Raw genomic sequence first — 17,831 nt, 5'->3', positions numbered from 1 at the left:
CATTTTCTCTACCTTCCCTGAAGACTGTGGGTGCTAAGAGCTGTGTAGCTTGTAGTCTATCCCTGGGGCAGTTGTGAGCCCCTGTGTGATTTTGGCTATAAAAGAGGACCCATTTTCGTGTTAGAGGGACTTTGGAAGTCCAAACCAAGGAATTCCTTTTAATTGGGACTTACACACTTCCATAGCCTTTTCAGATTGCGTGGGGAAGGCTTCAGCCCATCCTGTGAAAGTATCAACAAACAGCAAAAGATATTTATATCCTGATCGCGGGGTCATTTGGGTGAAATCTGCCAGTCTTCCCTCCGTGTTGAATTGGCCTGAGTAACGAAGGGGGAATTGGATGGGCCTGTGGGTTATTCCAGGCACATAAACCACAGGCAAGCGTTACTTGTTTTACTGTTCCTTTAAGCCCCGTCCCTGAAAAAGTCTTTTGCATCAAGTTCCACAGTGCATCCCTCCCATAGTAGGTGGCATCATGTAAACTCTTAGTGAGTTTCCATGGTTGGGCCTCAGGGATTAGAACCTTATCCTCCTTTTTATACCAGCCTGTGCTTCCTTTCTCATAGCCCCATTTCTCAGCATTTTCTTGTTCCTATGGGGAATACTGGGGGAGGCTAGGGAGTTCACGGAGGCCAATCACTAGGGCCATGACTTGTTCAGGTTCCTACAGTCGAGCTGCCTGTTTTGCAGTTTGATCAGCTTTGCTGTTCCCTTGGCTCACAAAGGATCCATCCCTCTGATGGCCCCTACAGTGGGTTACTGCTACCTCGGTCGGGAGCTTTACTGCTTCTAAAAGATCCAAGATCAAATCTTTATGTTTTATGGGGGAATTTCTAGCGATTAACATTCCTCTTGCTTTCCAAATGGCAGCATGAGCATGTAGCATGTGGAACCCATATTTAGAGTCAGTAAAAATATTTGATTTCTTATCCTTCCCTAATTGCAAAGCTCTCATTAATGCAGTTAGTTCAGCTTTCTGGGCTGATGTCTGGGGTGGCAGTGCCTTGGCTTCTCTGACTTCATCTAGACTAACTATGGCATACCCCACCTTCCAGGTTCCCATTTCTAGAAAACTGCTCCTATCAGTAAACCGTTCGACCTCAGAGCTGTCAGGAGGTTCATCGAGAAGATCAGGCCTGCTGGAGTAAGTTTGTTCTCTGGTCTCTATACACTGATGCAGTAGGTCTCCACTCCCGACCTCTGAACGCACAGTTGCTGGGTTCAGGGTTTGGCAATGTCTGGGGTGTCCGTTAGGAGGGCCTGACATCTTGTTAACCTTCCTCCAGTAAACCAATGATGTCCTTTGACTTCCAGCACAGATGGTACCTGATGAGGGGTTAATACATCTAAGTGTTGTCCCAGGGTGAGCTTGGAAGCCTCATTAACCAACAAGGTTGTGGCTGCTACTGCCTGCAGGCAGCTTGGCCATCCCAGGGCCACTGAGTCCAGTTGTTCTGAAAAGTAAGCCACTGGTCTCTCTCTGATCTGGTCCCAGCTTTTGGGTCACGAGTCCTAGTGCTATCCCTGACCTCTCGTGAATGTATAGGGTAAAGGGCTTGTCCAAACTTGGAAGTCCCAGTACTGGTGCTCTGCTCAACTCAGTCTTTTTTTTTTTTTAATGTTGGCTGCACCAGCTCTTTGTTGCAGCTTGTGGGATCTAGTTCACCGACCAGGGCTCAAACTCGGGCCTCCTGCATTGGGAGAGCAGAGTCTTACCCACTGGACCACCAGGGAAGTCCCTCAACTCAGTCTTTAGAATCTCAAAGCCCCACTGGTGGTCCCTATTTCATTGAAGGTTTTCCCTTTCTTCTCCCTTTAGAACCTCATATAGGGGTTTTGCTGTAAGGCCATAATTTGGAATCCAGATACCACAGAACCCAGCCATCCCGAGAAAGCCTTGGAGTTGCCTCTTTGTGGTTGGGGATGGTTATATACTAATTGCTGTTTTTCGATCTATGGCCAGGGGTCGTGCCCCTGGGGTCAAAACAAATCCTAAATATTGAACCCTTGTTGTGAGATCTGAGCCTTGGTTGGAGAGACTTTATATCCCCTTTTTGCCAGAAAATTTACGACCCTAACGGTATTTTGATCTGAATCTTATTTGGTCTCACTACTTATCAGTAGATCATCAACATATTGTAGCAGAGTTCCCTTCTCAAGGCTCAGTTCCCTCAGTTCCGAAGCTAACACATTTCCAAAAAGATGGGGCCGTCCCGAAAACCCCGCGGAAGCACTGTCCAGGTGTATTGGGTAGCCTCCAGGGGGTCAGGGTCCCTCCAAAGGCAGAAAGGTATTGCGTTTGGATGTAGGGGAATACAGAAAAATGCATTTTTGAGGTCCGAAAAGAGAAATACTGAGTGCTCCCTGACACTTGGGTGAGGAGGGTGTCAGAGTTTGTTTGCCACCAGTGGGTGAATAGGGATGACTGCCTCATTCACTGCTCGTTAAGTCTCGCACAGACCGATACTCCTCCGTTAGGCTTCTGCACGGGGAGGATCGGGGGTATTGCAAGGGGATTGGCAGGACCTAATGGGTCCGTGTTTTAGGAATTTGGTGAGCAGTGGTTGGATTCCCCTCAGGGCCTCAGGCTTTAAAGGATATTGTCTTTTCCAGGAGTATTTTTCCCCAGGCCTTAACCTTATTTTTATTGGGGGAACACATTTTGCTCTTCCTGGCACCGAGGTATCCCAGACTGCAGGATCTATTTGTTCTCTAATTTCTTGGGGGATGTCTTGGGGGGATATTTTGATGACCAGCAAGTGGGTCATCTGGGGCTACTAATAGATGCATTCTCTGTTTGAATTCTCTACCTCCTTGGACTTCACCCTCTCCTAAGCTGTCCTACTAGCTCCTAACTTATTTAGCAGATCTCTCCTGAGGAGGGGGACAGGGCATTCTGGCATATACAGAAAGGAGTGAGTAATAATAATGGACCCAACTCTGCAGACAAGGGGAGACGTAAATCGCCTTACCTTTGGCTGTCCATCAACTCTTGTCACCGTAGTCATGGTTGGAGAGGCCAGCCGGCCAAGTCAGAAAAGAGCGGGAAATTCAGTTCCCCTACCTGCCACATCGAGGGTGACCCAAGGCTTCACTGGAGTGACGAGGATGGACTGAGTGGGATCTGGAGCCGGGCAGGCGCTTGGACCCCGTCAGTCCATGTGTGGGAATCTCTCATCCGAGACATTCCTGGGGAACGGGGGCCGGTCGGGGTTGCCCCTCCAGTGTCCCACAGGAGGGCGCTCAGGACATTCCCCCTTCCAGTGCCCCTCCTTCCAACAAAAGGCACACTGGTTTGGGCTTCATTTTTTTTTTTTTAATTCTTTATTGGAGTATAATTGCTTTACAATGGTGTGTTAGTTTCTGCTTTATAACAAAGTGAATCAGTTATACGTATGTTCCCATATCTCCTCCCTCTTGCGTCTCCCTCCCTCCCACCCTCCCTATCCCACCCCTCTAGGTGGTCACAAAGCACAGAGCTGATCTCCCTGTGCTATGCTGCGGCTTCCCACTAGCTGTCGATTTTACATTTGGTAGTGTATATGTCCATGTATATGGAATTTAAGGAAAAAAAAAATGGTTTGGGCTTCTTGGCAGTCTGTCTAGCCTTCTCGGCCCTCCGGGATCCCCTGGAGGTGGTGGGTGAATCAGAGCAGCCGAAAGCTGCGTTTTCTTTATTAGCCTCTTATCCTTCTTGGCTTCCTCCGTTAAGTCTCGGTTATCTTAGACCTTGAAGGCCTCCTCCACCAAGTTTGACAATGGGGTTTGGGGCCCAGCCTCAAGCTTTTGTAATTTTCTCCTGATATCAAGAGTAGCCTGGGTGATAAAATGCATGGCCAGCAGTGTCCTTCCTTTTGTGGGCTCAGGGTCTGTATCGGTGTACTTCCTGAATGCCTCTGTCACCCGGCTCAGGAAGACGGCTGGGTTTTCATCTTTCTCTCGTGTGACCTCTCAGACCTTATCAAAATTTACAGCCTTCACCATACACCTTTTCATTCCTTCTGACTGACAAGTAATTTAATGTCTCATCCTAGCCTGGCCTACACGATCTTCATAGTGTGGGTCATGTTCTGGGACTGCATCCCCACCCACCTGATAAATGTGGTGGGGTAGATTGGTGGCCAGTAGGCCATCTGCATGTTCCCTGGCCTTTTTTAGTATGCCCTTCTTTTCATCCAGGGTGCAACAGTGGGCCAGAATAACCATGATGTGCTGACAAGTAAGAGAGGATGTTCCTATAAGTTTCCCTATGCTGGCATGTATTCCTTGAGATGGAGCATCTGTAAAGCCTACAATGTGGGCTACTTGAAGTGGCCAATATGTAATCCGTAACGGTGTCTGGGCTGCCAAGGCCTGGAGTGATGGGGATCCTAGAGGTGCAAAAAGGAACTCCGGGAGGAATTGGAGTTGGGCACAATGGAAAATGCCACAGGAGTCAGGACCTGAGGGCCTAGAGGTGGGAGTATACCCCCCGGGGACTTTTTTTCCTTTTTTTTTTTTTTTTTTTGGACAGAGAGTAAGGTGAGAGTCTAGGCAGCAGGAGAACCCAAAACCCTTTCCTCTGTCTGTTTGGTGGCTACAGTAAAATTGGGGAGAGCCTGATGATTCCATCTGACACAGGCAACAGTGAGTTTGGACAGTGTTTCCCATGTAATTTAACATATCAAATGAACCCAATTAGTTTAGGATTTCTCTTTGGGATGCTCCAGGGGTCCCTTGAAGCACCCCAAAGTTAGCTGGAGGTGAAAAGAATTTCAATTAGAATTTGATATTTGGGAAGCCTGTCAAAAATTTTAAAAAGTTTTAAAACACCTGGTCAGACAGGATCATAGGTTGCTGTGAAACAGTACTTATTTCTTGAGCTAAGGTGGAAAATGATTTCAAAAATAAATACAGATCACGTAAAGGCACAGAAACTCACACAATCTGTTATCAAAAGCAGCATTCCAGGAAAACTTTGTTCTCTTATGAGAGAGAGACACCAAATCCAGACTTGCATCAGCCTACGCTTAATAAAATCCATTTACCTAATTAAATTTAATCCAACCTTAGAAAGTCCTGACCACACACAAGATTCTTTTTCAATTGTTCCTTTTCCACAAATCTACTGCAAATTTCTGTAGCCATATTTTGTCCCTTATTCTTTTCCCATTCAGAAATAACCAGATCTAGGACAAAATCACCTTTTTCCTTTTAACAATATATTTTCGTTCCTCATACCTTCTTTTCTGAAAACACACATCCTACTCTCCTTAAACAACCATGAACTGTCTTTTACAGTAGCATTCCTTGATTGGAATATCCCATAACCTCTAGAAACTTGTATCTTCCCAAAGCACAATTGCTTTCCTTAATGTGGTGCAAGACATGTGTCTAATAAACCCAAACATTTTTACTTTCCCTCTCACAAGAAGACAGCACTAGGTAAATTTAGACCTGTTTAGCAATTAATGTTCCAATATTTCATCTTATTTGAAATGGCCTGGATACTCAGTGGATTCCTATCATTCAACTTAGTTTAGTTTCAAGTTACCAAAATTTGGAGGGACTATTTAGATGGACATTTCCAAAACATAATTATTCCTATAGAGTTTACCAAAAAGCTCTTATCCCAGTTATATTTACTTAAAAGTTTAACTATATCAGGTTATTCTACTTGTTGACAGATTTTATAACAGAAACAATATGCACTTATTGACTTCCAGTAACCTTAGCTACAATAAAAGTATTGATATTATACTTAATGTTAATGGCTCTAAAGATAGGTCTGTATTAATTAAACCCACAGACTTAAGCTAGACAAGTTAATTTTTACATAAAGACAGAACCAGAGATCTCATAGTTTTCCCATTTGAATGTATTTTTTAAATTTTTTTTAACATCTTTATTGGGGTATAATTGCTTTACAATGGTGTGTTAGTTTCTGCTTTATAACAAAGTGAATCAGTTATACATATACATATGCTCCCATATCTCTTCCCTCTTGCGTCTTCCTCCCTCCCACCCTCCCTATCCCACCCCTCCAGGCGGTCACAAAGCACTGAGCTGATATCCCTGCGCTATGCGGCTGCTTCCCACTAGCTATCTACCTTACGTTTGGTAGTGTATATATGTCCATGCCTCTCTCTCACTTTGTCACAGCTCACCCTTCCCCCTCCCCATATCCTCAGGTCCGTTCTCCAGTAGGTCTGTGTCTTTATTCCTGTCTTACCCCTAGGTTCTTCATGACATTTTTTTTCTTAAATTCCATATACATGTGTTACATACGGCATTTGTCTTTCTCTTTCTGACTTACTTCACTCTGTATGACAGACTCTAGGTCTATCCACCTCATTGCAAACAGCTCGATTTCATTTCTCTTTATGGCTGAGTAATATTCCATTGTATATATGTGCCACATCTTCCTTATCCATTCATCCGACGATGGGCACTTAGGTTGTTTCCATCTCCGGGCTATTGTAAATAGCGCTGCAATGAACATTTTGGTACATGACTCTTTTTGAATTATGGTTTTCTCAGGTTATATGCACAGTAGTGGGATTGCTGGGTCACATGGTAGTTCTATTTGTAGTTTTTTAAAGAACCTCCATACTGTTCTCCATAGTGTCTGTACCAATTCACATTCCCACCAGCAGTGCAGGAGTGTTCCCTTTTCTCCACACACTCTCCAGCATTTATTGTTTCTAGATTTTTTTGATGATGGCCATTCTGACAGGTGTGAGATGATATCTCATTGTAGTTTTGATTTGCATTTCTCTAATGATTAATGATGTTGAGCATTCTTTCATTTGTTTGCTGGCAGTCTGTATATCTTCTTTGAAGAAATGTCTATTTAGGTCTTTTGCCCATTTTTGGATTGGGTTGTTTTTTTGTTATTGAGCTGCATGAGCTGCTTGTAAATTTTGGAAATTAATCCTTTGTCAGTTGCTTCATTTGCAAATATTTTCTCCCATTCTGAGGGTTGTCTTTTGGTCTTGTTTATGGTTTCCTTTGCTGTGCAAGAGCTTTGAAGTTTCATTAGGTCCCATTTGTTTATTTTTGTTTTTATTTCCATTTCTCTAGGAGGTGGGTCAAAAAGGATCTTGCTGTGATTTATGTCATAGAGCGTTCTGCCTATGCTTTCCTCTAAGACTTTGATAGTTTCTGACCTTACATTTAGGTCTTTAATCCATTTTGAGCTTATTTTTGTGTGTGGTGTTAGGGAGTGATCTAATCTCATGCTTTTACGTGTACCTGTCCAGTTTTCCCAGCACCACTTATTGAAGAGGCTGTCCTTTCTCCACGGTACATTCCTGCCTCCTTTATCAAAGATAAGGTGTCCGTATGTGCGTGGGTTTATCTCTGGGCTTTCTATCCTGTTCCATTGATCTGTCGTTCTGTTTTTGTGCCAGTACCATACTGTCTTGATTACTGTAGCTTTGTAGTATAGTCTGAAGTCAGGGAGCCTGATTCCTCCAACTCCGTTTTTTGTTCTCAAGATTGCTTTGGCTATTCGGGGTCTTTTGTGTTTCCATACAAATTGTGAAATGTTTTGTTCTGTGAAAAATGCCAGTGGTAGTTTGATAGGGATTGCATTGAATCTGTAGATTGCTTTGGGTAGTAGAGTCATTTTCACAATGTTGATTCTTCCAATCCAAGAACATGGTATATCTCTCCATCTATTTGTATCATCTTTAATTTCTTTCATCAGTGTCTTATAATTTTCTGCATACAGGTCTTTTGTCTCCTTAGGTAGGTTTATTCCTAGATATTTTATTCTTTTTGTTGCAATGGTAAATGGGAGTGTTTTCTTGATTTCACTTTCAGATTTTTCATCATTAGTGTATAGGAAAGCCAGAGATTTCTGTGCATTAATTTTGTATCCTGCAACTTTACCAGATTCATTGATTAGCTCTAGTAGTTTTCTGGTAGCATCTTTGGGATTCTCTATGTATCGTATCATGTCATCTGCAAACAGTGACAGCTTTACTTCTTCTTTTCCGATTTGGATTCCTTTTATTTCCTTCTCTTCTCTGATTGCTGTGGCTAAAACTTCCAAAACTATGTTGAATAAGAGTGGTGAGAGTGGGCAACCTTGTCTTGTTCCTGATCTTAGTGGAAATGCTTTCAGTTTTTCACCATTGAGGATGATGTTGGCTGTGGGTTTGTCATATATGGCCTTTATTATGTTGAGGAAAGTTCCCTCTATGCCTACTTTCTGCAGGGTTTTTATCATAAATGGGTGTTGGATTTTGTCGAAAGCTTTCTCTGCATATATTGAGATAATCATATGGTTTGTCCCCTTCAATTTGTTAATATGGTTTATCACATTGATTGATTTGGGTGTATTGAAGAATCCTTGCCTTCCTGGGATAAACCCCACTTGATCATGGTGTATGATCCTTTTAATGTGCTGTTGGATTCTGTTTGCTAGTATTTTGTTGAGGATTTTTGCATCTATGTTCATCAGTGATACTGGCCTGTACTTTTCTTTCTTTGTGACATCCTTGTCTGGTTTTGGTATCAGGGTGATGGTGGCCTCGTAGAATGAGTTTGGGAGTGTTCCTCCCTCTGCTATATTTTGGAAGAGTTTGAGAAGGATAGGTGTTAGCTCTTCTCTAAATGTTTGATAGAATTCGCCTGTGAAGCAATCTGGTCCTGGGCTTTTGTTTGTTGGAAGATTTTTAATCACAGTTCAATTTCAGTGCTTGTGATTGGTCCGTTCATATTTTCTATTTCTTCCTGATTCAGTCTTGGCAGGTTGTGCATTTCTAAGAATTTGTCCATTTCTTCCAGGTTGTCCATTTTATTGGCATGGAGTTGCTTGTAGTAATCTCTCATGAGCTTTTTTATTTCTGCAGTGTCAGTTGTTACTTCTCCTTTTTCATTTCTAATTCTGTTGATTTGAGTCTTCTCCCTTTTTTTCTTGATGAGTCTGGCTAATGGTTTATCAATTTTGTTTATCTTCTCAAAGAACCAGCTATTAGTTTTATTGATCTTTGCTATCGTTTCCTTCATTTCTTTTTCATTTATTTCTGATATGATTTTTATGATTTCTTTCCTTCTGCTAACTTTGGGGTTTCTTTGTTCTTCTTTCTCTAATTGCTTTAGGTGCAAGGTTAGGTTGTTTATTCGAGATGTTTCCTGTTTCTTAAGGTGGGCTTGTATTGCTATAAAGTTCCCCCTGAGAACTGCTTTTGCTGCATCCCATAGGTTTTGGGTCGTCGTGTCTCCATTGTCATTTGTTTCTAGGTATTTTTTGATTTCCTCTTTGATGTCTTCAGTGATCAGTTCGTTATTAAGTAGTGTATTGTTTAGCCTCCATGTGTTTGTATTTTTTACAGATCTTTTCCTGTAATTGATCCTAGTCTCATAGTGTTGTGGTCGGAAAAGATACTTGATACAATTTCCATTTTCTTAAATTTATCAAGGCTTGATTTGTGACCCAAGATATGATCTATCCTGGAGAATGTTCCATGACCACTTGAGAAAAATGTGTATTCTGTTGTTTTTGGATGGAGCGTCCTATAAATATCAGTTAAGTCCGTCTTGTTTAATGTATCATTTAAAGCTTGTGTTTCCTTATTTATTTTCATTTTGGATGATCTGTCCATTGGTGAAAGTGGGGTGTTAAAGTCCCCTACTATGAATGTGTTACTGTCGATTTCCCCTTTTATGGCTGTTAGTATTTGCATTATGTATTGAGGTGCTCCCATGTTGGGTGCATAAATATTTACAGTTGTTATATCTTCTTCTTGGATCGATCCGTTGATCATTATGTAGTGTCCTTCTTTGTCTCTTGTAATAGTCTTTATTTTAAAGTCTATTTTGTCTGATGAGAATTGCTACTCCAGCTTTCTTTTGGTTTCCATTTGCATGGAATATCTTTTTCCATCCCCTTACTTTCAGTCTGTATGTGTCTCTAGGTCTGAAGTGCGTCTCTTGTAGACAGCATATATATGGGTCTTGTTTTTGTATCCATTCAGCCAATCTGTGTCTTTTGGTGGGAGCATTTAGTCCATTTACATTTAAGGTTATTATCGATATATATGTTCCTATTCCCATTTTCTAAATTGTTTTGGGTTCGTTATTGTAGGTCTTTTCCTTCTCTTATGTTTCTTGCCTAGAGAAGTTCCTTTAGCATTTGTTGTAAAGCTGGTTTGGTGGTGCTGAACACTCTCAGCTTTTGCTTGTCTGTAAAGCTTTTAATTTCTCCATCAAATCTGAATGAGATCCTTGCTGGGTAGAGTAATCTTGGTTGCAGGTTTTTCTCCTTCATCACTTTTAATATGTCCTGCCACACTCTTCTGGCTTGCAGAGTTTCTGATGAAAGATCAGCTGTTAACCTTATGGGGATTCCCTTGTGTGTTATTTTTCCCTTGCTGCTTTTAATATGCTTTCTTTGTATTTAATTTTTGACAGTTTGATTAACATGTGTCTTGGCGTATTTCTCCTTGGATTTATCCTGTATGGGACTTTCTGTGCTTCCTGGACTTGATTAACTATTTCCTTTCCCATATTAGGGAATTTTTCAACTATAATCTCTTCAAATATTTTCTCAGTCCCTTTCTTTTTCTCTTCTTCTTCTGGAACCCCTATAATTCGAATGTTGGTGCATTTAATGTTGTCCCAGAGGTCTCTGAGACTGTCCTCAGTTCTTTTCATTCTTTTTGCTTTATTCTGCTCTACAGTAGTTATTTCCACTATTTTATCTTCCAGGTCACTTATCCGTTTTTCTGCCTCAGTTATTCTGCTATTGATCCCATCTAGAGTATTTTTCATTTCATTTATTGTGTTGTTCATCGTTGTTTGTTTCATCTTTAGTTCTTCTAGGTCCTTGTTAAATGTTTCTTGCATTTTGTCTATTCTATTTCCAAGATTTTGGATCATCTTTACTATCATTATTCTGAATTTGTTTTCAGGTAGACTGCCTATTTCCTCTTCATTTGTTAGGTCTGGTGGGTTTTTATCTTGCTCCTTCATCCGCTGTGTGTTTTTCTGTCTTCTCATTTTGCTTATCTTACTGTGTTTGCGATCTCCTTTTTGCAGGCTGCAGGTTCGTAGTTCCCGTTGTTTTTGGTGTCTGTCCCCAGTGGCTAAGGTTGGTTCAGTGGGTTGTGTAGGCTTCCTGGTGGAGGGGACTAGCGCCTGTGTTCTGGTGGATGAGGCTGGATCTTGTCTCTCTGGTAGGCAGGTCCACGTCTGGTGGTGTGTTTTGGGGTGTCTGTGGACTTATTATGATTTTAAAGGCAGCCTCTCTGCTAATGGGTGGGGTTGTGTTCCTTTTTTGCTAGTTGTTTGGCATAGGGTGTCCAGCACTGTAGCTTGCTGGTCCTTGAGTGAAGCTCAGTGTTGGTGTTCAGATGGAGATCTCTGGGAGTTTTTCGCCATTTGATATTATGTGGAGCTGGGGGGTCTCTTGTGGACCAGTGTCCTGAAGTTGGCTCTCCCATGTCAGATGCACAGCACTGACTCCTGGCTGCAGCACTAAGAGCCTTTCATACACAGGGCTTAGAATAAAAGAGAGAAGTAGTAGAGAGAAAGAATTAGTAGAAGTAGGAAGGAAGGAAGGAAGAAGAAAGAAAGGAGGGAAGGAAGGAAGGAAGAAAGAAAAGAAAAGAGGAAACAAGGAAAGAAGGAAAGAAAGGAGGGAGGGAGGGACAGTGGGAGGAAGGAAGGAAGGAAAAAAGAAAGAAAGAAAGAAGATAAAGTAAAATATAATAAAGTTATTAAATTAAAAAATAATTATTAAGAAACAAAAATTTAAAAAAAAACAAAAAAACGGACCGACAGAACCTTAGGACAAATGGTGGAAGCAAAGCTATACAGACAAAATCTCGCACAGAAGCATACACATACACACTCACAAAAAGAGAAAAAGGGGAAAAAATCATAAATCTTGCTCTCAAAGTCCACCTCCTCAATTTGGGATGATTCGTTGTCTAAAGGAGGGAGGGAGGGAGGGAGGGAAAGAAGGAAGGAAGGAAGGAAGGAAGGGTAAAATAAAATAAAGTTATTAAAATTAATTATTAAGAAAACTACAAAAAATAAACGGATGGATAGAACCCTAGGACAAATGGTGGAAGCAAAGCTATACAGACAAAATCTCACACAGAAGCATACACATACACACTCACAAAAAGAGGAAAAGGGGAAAAAATCATAAATCTTGCTCCCAAAGTCCACCTCCTCAATTTGGGATGATTGGTTGTCTATTCAGGTATTCCACAGATGCAGGGTACATCAAGTTGATTGTGGAGCTTTAATCCGCTGCTCCTGAGGCTGCTGGGAGAGATTTCCCTTTCTCTTCTTTGTTCTCACAGCTCCCAGGGCTCAGCTTTGGATTTGGCCCCGCCTCTGCGTGTAGGTCGCTGGAGGGCGTCTGTTTTTCGCTCGGACAGGACGGGGTTAAAGGAGCCGCTGATTCGGGGGCTCTGGCTCACTCAGGCCGGGGGGCCGGAGGGGCACAGAGTGCGGGGCGGACCTGCGGCGGCAAAGGCCAGCGTGACGTTGCACCAGCCTGAGGCGCGCCGTGCGCCCTCCCGGGGGAGTTGTCCCTGGATCCCAGGAACCTGGCAGTGGCGGGCTGCACAGGCTCCCCGGAAGGAAGGTGTGGATAGTGACCTGTGCTGGCACAGAGGCTTCTTGGTGGCGGCAGCAGCAGCCTTAGCGTCTCCCGCCCGTCTCTGGGGTTCGCGCTGTTAGCCGCGGCTCGCGCCTGTCTCTGGAGCTCCTTTAAGCAGCGCTCTTAATTCCCTCTCCTCGAGCACCAGGAAACAAAGAGGGACGGAAAAGTCTCTTGCCTCTTCGGCAGGTCCAGACTTTTCCCCGTGCTCCCTCCCGGCTATATCCGCGGTGCACTAACCCCTTCAGGCTGTGTTCAGGCCGCCAACCCCAGTCCTCTCCCTGCGCTCGACCAAAGCCCGAGCCTCAGCTCCCAGCCCCGCCCACCCCAGCAGGTGAGCAGACAAGCCTCTCGGCCTGGTGAGTAGCGGTTGGCACCGATCCTCTGTGCGGGAATCTCCCCGCTTTGCCCTCCGCACGCCTGTTGCTGCACTCTCCTCCGCGGCTCCGAAGCTCCCCCCCTCCGCCACCCGCAGTCTCTGCCCGCGAAGTGTCTTCCTAGTGTGTGGAAACCTTTCCTCCTTCACAGCTTCCTCCCACTGGTGCAGGTCCCGTCCCTATTCTTTTGTCTCTGTTTTTTCTTTTTCCCTACCCAGGTACGTGGGGAGTTTCTTGCCTTTTGGGAGGTCTGAGGCCTTCTGCCAGCATTCAGTAGGTGTTCTGTAGGAGTTGTTCCACATGTAGATGTATTTCTGATGTATCTGTGGGGAGGAAGGTGATCTCCGTGTCTTACTCTTCCACCATCTTCCCCTCGTCCCATTTTTTAAATTTTTTAAAAATTTGTATTGGAGTATAGTTGATTCACAATGCTGTGTTAGTTTCAGGTGTACAACAAAGTGAATCAGTTATACATATATTGGGAAAAGTATACATATATTATGGGAAAACCCAACATTTTGGCCAACCCAATATAAATGTATCCATTCTTTTTCAGATTCTTTTCCCATATAGGTTATTACAGCATATTGAGTAGAGTTCCCTGTGCTATACAGTAGATCCTGTTGTTTATCTATTTTATATATAGTATTGTGTATATGTTACTCCCAATCTCCTAATTTATCACTTCACTTCAGGTTTCCCCTTTGGTAACCATAAATTTGATTTCTAGATCTGTGAGTCTGTTTCTGTTTTGTAAGTAAGTTCATTTGTATCATTTTTTTTTTGTGGATTCCACATATAAGTGGTATCATGTGATATTTGTCTTTCTCTGACTTACTTCACTCAGTATGATAATCTCTAGGTCCATCCATGTTGCTGCAAATGGCATTATTTCATTCTTTTTTATGGCTGAGTAATATTCTGTTGTGTATATATGTACCACATCTTCTTCATCCATTCCTCTGTCGATGGACATTTAGGTTGCTTCCATGTCTTGGCTGTTGTAAATAGTGGTGCATTGGGGTGCATGTATCTTTTTGAATTACAGTTTTCTCTGGATATATGCCCATGAGTGGGCTTGCTGGATCATATGGTAGTTCTATATTTAGTTTTTTAAGGAACCTCCATACTGTTCTCCATAATGGTTGTATCAATTTACATTCCCACCCCACTTGAATTTAAAAGACCTCTTTTTTTTTTTCTCTTCTCAATTTGGGGGGCTACAGATAGATCAGGTAGTTCCTGAGAGCCCAGGCAGAATAGTTACATTGCAGAAGCAGAGGAGAGAAATGCAAACTCCTTGAGTTCAGATAGAATAGTTACATTGCAAAGGCAGAGGAGAAAGATGCAAGCTCCTCTCCCCGCCCCACCCCCACTGCCTGTTTTTCTTTAAAATCCCAGTAAGTAGCCCAAGGCTGGAGTCTTGGTTGATGTGGGCTGTGTTTGTATTTCAAGGCTTAAGTGCTCCACTGTGCCCACAATGTCGGCGGAGACTTGCAGGAGCTATTGGACAGACAAAACTACATAAAACAAAGATACCAATGACAAAAACTTAAAGACACAAACAAGAAGTTTTCAGGATAAAGGGGACCGGAGTGCAGGTATAAGGATCAAGGGAGAGATAAAGGGAGGAGGGACAGAAAAGACTGAAAAAGAGAGAGACAGCAGGAAAATAAAGGTGAGAATATCAGGACAATAGGACTTCCAGCCACTACACAGTATGAGGTTTGAGCCTGTATCACTCATAAATCTCCCTGCAGAGAGAGCCCGCTGGACCAGGATTTGCACGGTGTGAGACGAGCCTCTCCCGCCTCTGCTTGTCACCTGTCAAGGTGAGCCATTGCCGGCCAGAGGGAGCATGGTCTCACAAGCTGAGAGGAGTGATGCTGTAGCTGCCTGACGTCCACGCGGAAGGATAGGCCAGAAGTAGGAGAGGACAGAGAGAGGAGAGGTAGAGAGCTATCAGGAGAGGGAAAGAGACAAGGGAGAGGGGGAAAGCATTGCCTGAATGAGGGTACTGAGGCCCCCAGGGGCCAGGAAGGCAGACTTACCAAACATGGTGATGCTGAAACAAGACGTTCAGGTGGCCACTTGTCACCCATGGGGAAGCTGCATTCGGTGGTCCCAGAGGTGCCCAGGTCCCCTCCCGGGAAGGGGACAGCTGCCCCACATTGGGTGCCATAAATCTGTTACCAACCAGGGTTCTTGGCCTCCTTAATCAATAGATATTGATAAGAGGCTAGACAGGAAATTCAGGCAAGGCTTTTCCCTTCCCAGGGAAGGGGGCGTGGGCATGAGCTGGTTCCTTATATGGGGTGAGGGTAGGGGTGTGTCCAAGGACCAGCCTGGAGGGGTGGCTTAGGTGGTGTGCCCAGCCCTTTGGTGGTGCTGTGTGGAGGGGGCATGCATAGTACCCTGCTTTTGCTCCCAGCTCTTCAGAAATGAGAGTTGGGTTCTTCTGGCCTCTTTGTATCCCGTTGCGCATAACTTGCCCCATCTGTGCATGCATGCAGTTGTTTTTAGTCCCTTGTAGTTTCTTTGTGTTCTGTTGCTCGAAGAGACATTTGCCCAGGTGCAAGCACTGCAGCAAAGGGTCCCAGGTCCCAGCCTGTCTCATGTTCAGTATTTTTGTCCAGATTTTCTAATCGTCCTCAGTGTCAGGAGTGATCAGGATGACCTAGTCTGCCATCACTGGAATTGAAAGTTCTCTGTTTCATTTTTAACTAAAGACATACTTGTTAATCAGACCTAGTGAACACCCATGGTAGCACAGTGTGTTAATATACATCCATTCTATAGCCCCCAGATCTTTACTGCTCCCTTTATCGCATGAGAAGCCCAGACTGCGTATCTTGGTGTTGCAGCATGCTGGATTCTGGGTGTTTAGGGGTCAGCTAAGGTCTTACTCCCTGCCCTCATGAAGCCTGCAGTCTGCCCTTTCCTTCCTAAAGTCTCCAACCTTTGTGAGCCAATATTCCCATTTGATTTTGTCTCTGTTCTCCTCGGCCCATCTCTTGGATTGCTACACTCATGATTTCAACTGTCCTTCCTCTGAGTAAACTCTTTCCCAGCCTTCGTACTGCTCGCGGGGCAGTAAAGGTCAGCCTGAGCCTGGAATGCCGGTCTGGCCCTGTCCTTTTCTCAGCCTCATGGCCCATAAACCATTCACTCTCAACTATAGCCCAGTCTCTGAATGCATGTGTTTTGGCACATACGAGTTTGTCCTCCTAGACTCGGCATCACCTCCACTGGGAAGCCTTCCCTGATTCTCCCAGGCTACATCAGCCTGAACTAACACTCTGCTTCACCAGGTCTGTTTCCCCAGGAGGACAAGCATTTTGAAGCCAGTGTCAATGTCTTATTCATTTCAGCGTCTCTAACACTTGGCGTTTAAGAGGTGTCAATTAATGTGGAAGGATCTCATGGGAAATCTCATGGGAACTTGGGAAAAGTGCCACGCATCCCCTAATGCACTGTCTTTTCCACCAGTCGAATGAACCTTTTTCCCTGGGAACCTCAGTCAATTTCTACTCCTTAATGGGAGGCATGCCAGCTGCTTATCCGCCTGCATCCTCTCAGACACATCGAGTTCACAGACCTTTGGGACACTGTGACAGTGGACTGCCACCTGCTGGTGAGAAGGTTTCTTGGACAGTGACAGGAAAGTTTCTAGGCCAGTGACAACTCAGGGCTACAGACAGAGGAGGGGTTCTTAAGGCATTCCACAAACAATATAAACCCCTTCTCAGAATAGTATTTTCAAATGCACAGTATAAAGCACATAGATTACAAGTGAAACCAGTCATAATGCAATAGAGGTGTCAAAATATCAGAAAATATATATACTATGTGTGATATATGTCATATGTATTATATTTGTATCTCATTAAATAACAAGATCTAGTAGTAGGTCCAATAACTACTATAATTAAATGATGAAGGAAAATGATAATTGAAGATGTCTGCAACAGCTGTAACGTGAGATGCAGTCTCTGTGATTTCTACTGCTGACATAGTCACAAGTACTGCTAATAATATTAGAGTTTGTTGCCTATACCCATAAGCAAAGGAAATGCTGTGTTTCAGTTAGAGGTTAGTGAAACTAAAGACCAAATATTTCCCATCCAGGTACAAAGATACCCTGAATTCTACCCATGGATCCCTTGTGTGTGTTTGAGGGGGTGTCCATGGACTCCAGGTTAAGAACCCCTGAATGAGGTTTTAGAGGCATGGCTGACACTTTTTTGGGGGCTGCATTGGGTCTTTGCTGTGCGCAGGCTTTCTCCAGTTGCGGTGAGCGGGGGCTGCTCTTCGTTGCGGTGCGCGGGATTCTCATTGCGGTGGCTACTCTTGTTGCGGAGCACAGGCCCTAGGCATGTGGGCTTCAGTTGTTGTGGCACGTGGGCTCAGCAGTTGTGGCTCGTGGGCTCTAGAGTGCAGGCTCAGAAGTTGTGGCACACGGGCTTAGTTGCTCCGCGGCATGTGGGATCTTCCCGGACCAGGACTCGAACCCGTGTCCCCTGCACTGGCAGGCAGATTCTTAACCACTGTGCCACCAGGGAAGCCCATGGCTGACACTTTTGAACATGGCAGAGATGCTGGTGGTTAAGTGTGTGTGACTCTTGCTAAATGTAATGGGTGCACTTGGCAGGAGAGGAGCTGTGGAGGAGACAGTGAAGTTCAAACTTTGAAGCCATAGGCACTTTATCAGCACTTACCAGTGCTCTGAGCTTTCGCCTGACTCTCCCCTTACCCAGCATGTTTCCTTGTCTATAAAACGAGAATGACAATGTCTTCCTCGTGGGTTGTTGAAAGGATTCAATAAGTTAACATGTAAAAACTCCTGGGGT

The 17,831-nt window shown here is 43.9% G+C and overlaps 1 long non-coding RNA gene across 5 annotated transcripts in view; it reads left to right on the top strand.

Annotated features, from left to right (window-relative positions):
* The window catches only part of LOC132423065 (uncharacterized), an 88,527-nt gene that overhangs the window by 62,229 nt on the left and 8,467 nt on the right, over positions 1-17,831 (top strand). For 2 of the 5 annotated variants that reach the window (XR_009518916.1, XR_009518913.1), the window contains one exon: positions 1,056-1,144. The exons of the other annotated variants lie outside the window; for them this stretch is intronic. This is a non-coding gene — a long non-coding RNA (uncharacterized lncRNA). The remainder of the gene's footprint in view (positions 1-1,055; positions 1,145-17,831) is intronic. 5 annotated transcript variants of the gene reach the window in all.

Source organism: Delphinus delphis, chromosome 3 (assembly GCF_949987515.2).
Source record: "Delphinus delphis chromosome 3, mDelDel1.2, whole genome shotgun sequence".
Classification (NCBI taxonomy): Eukaryota; Metazoa; Chordata; class Mammalia; order Artiodactyla; family Delphinidae; genus Delphinus; species Delphinus delphis.
This window is presented reverse-complemented; position numbering and strand designations above follow the sequence as displayed.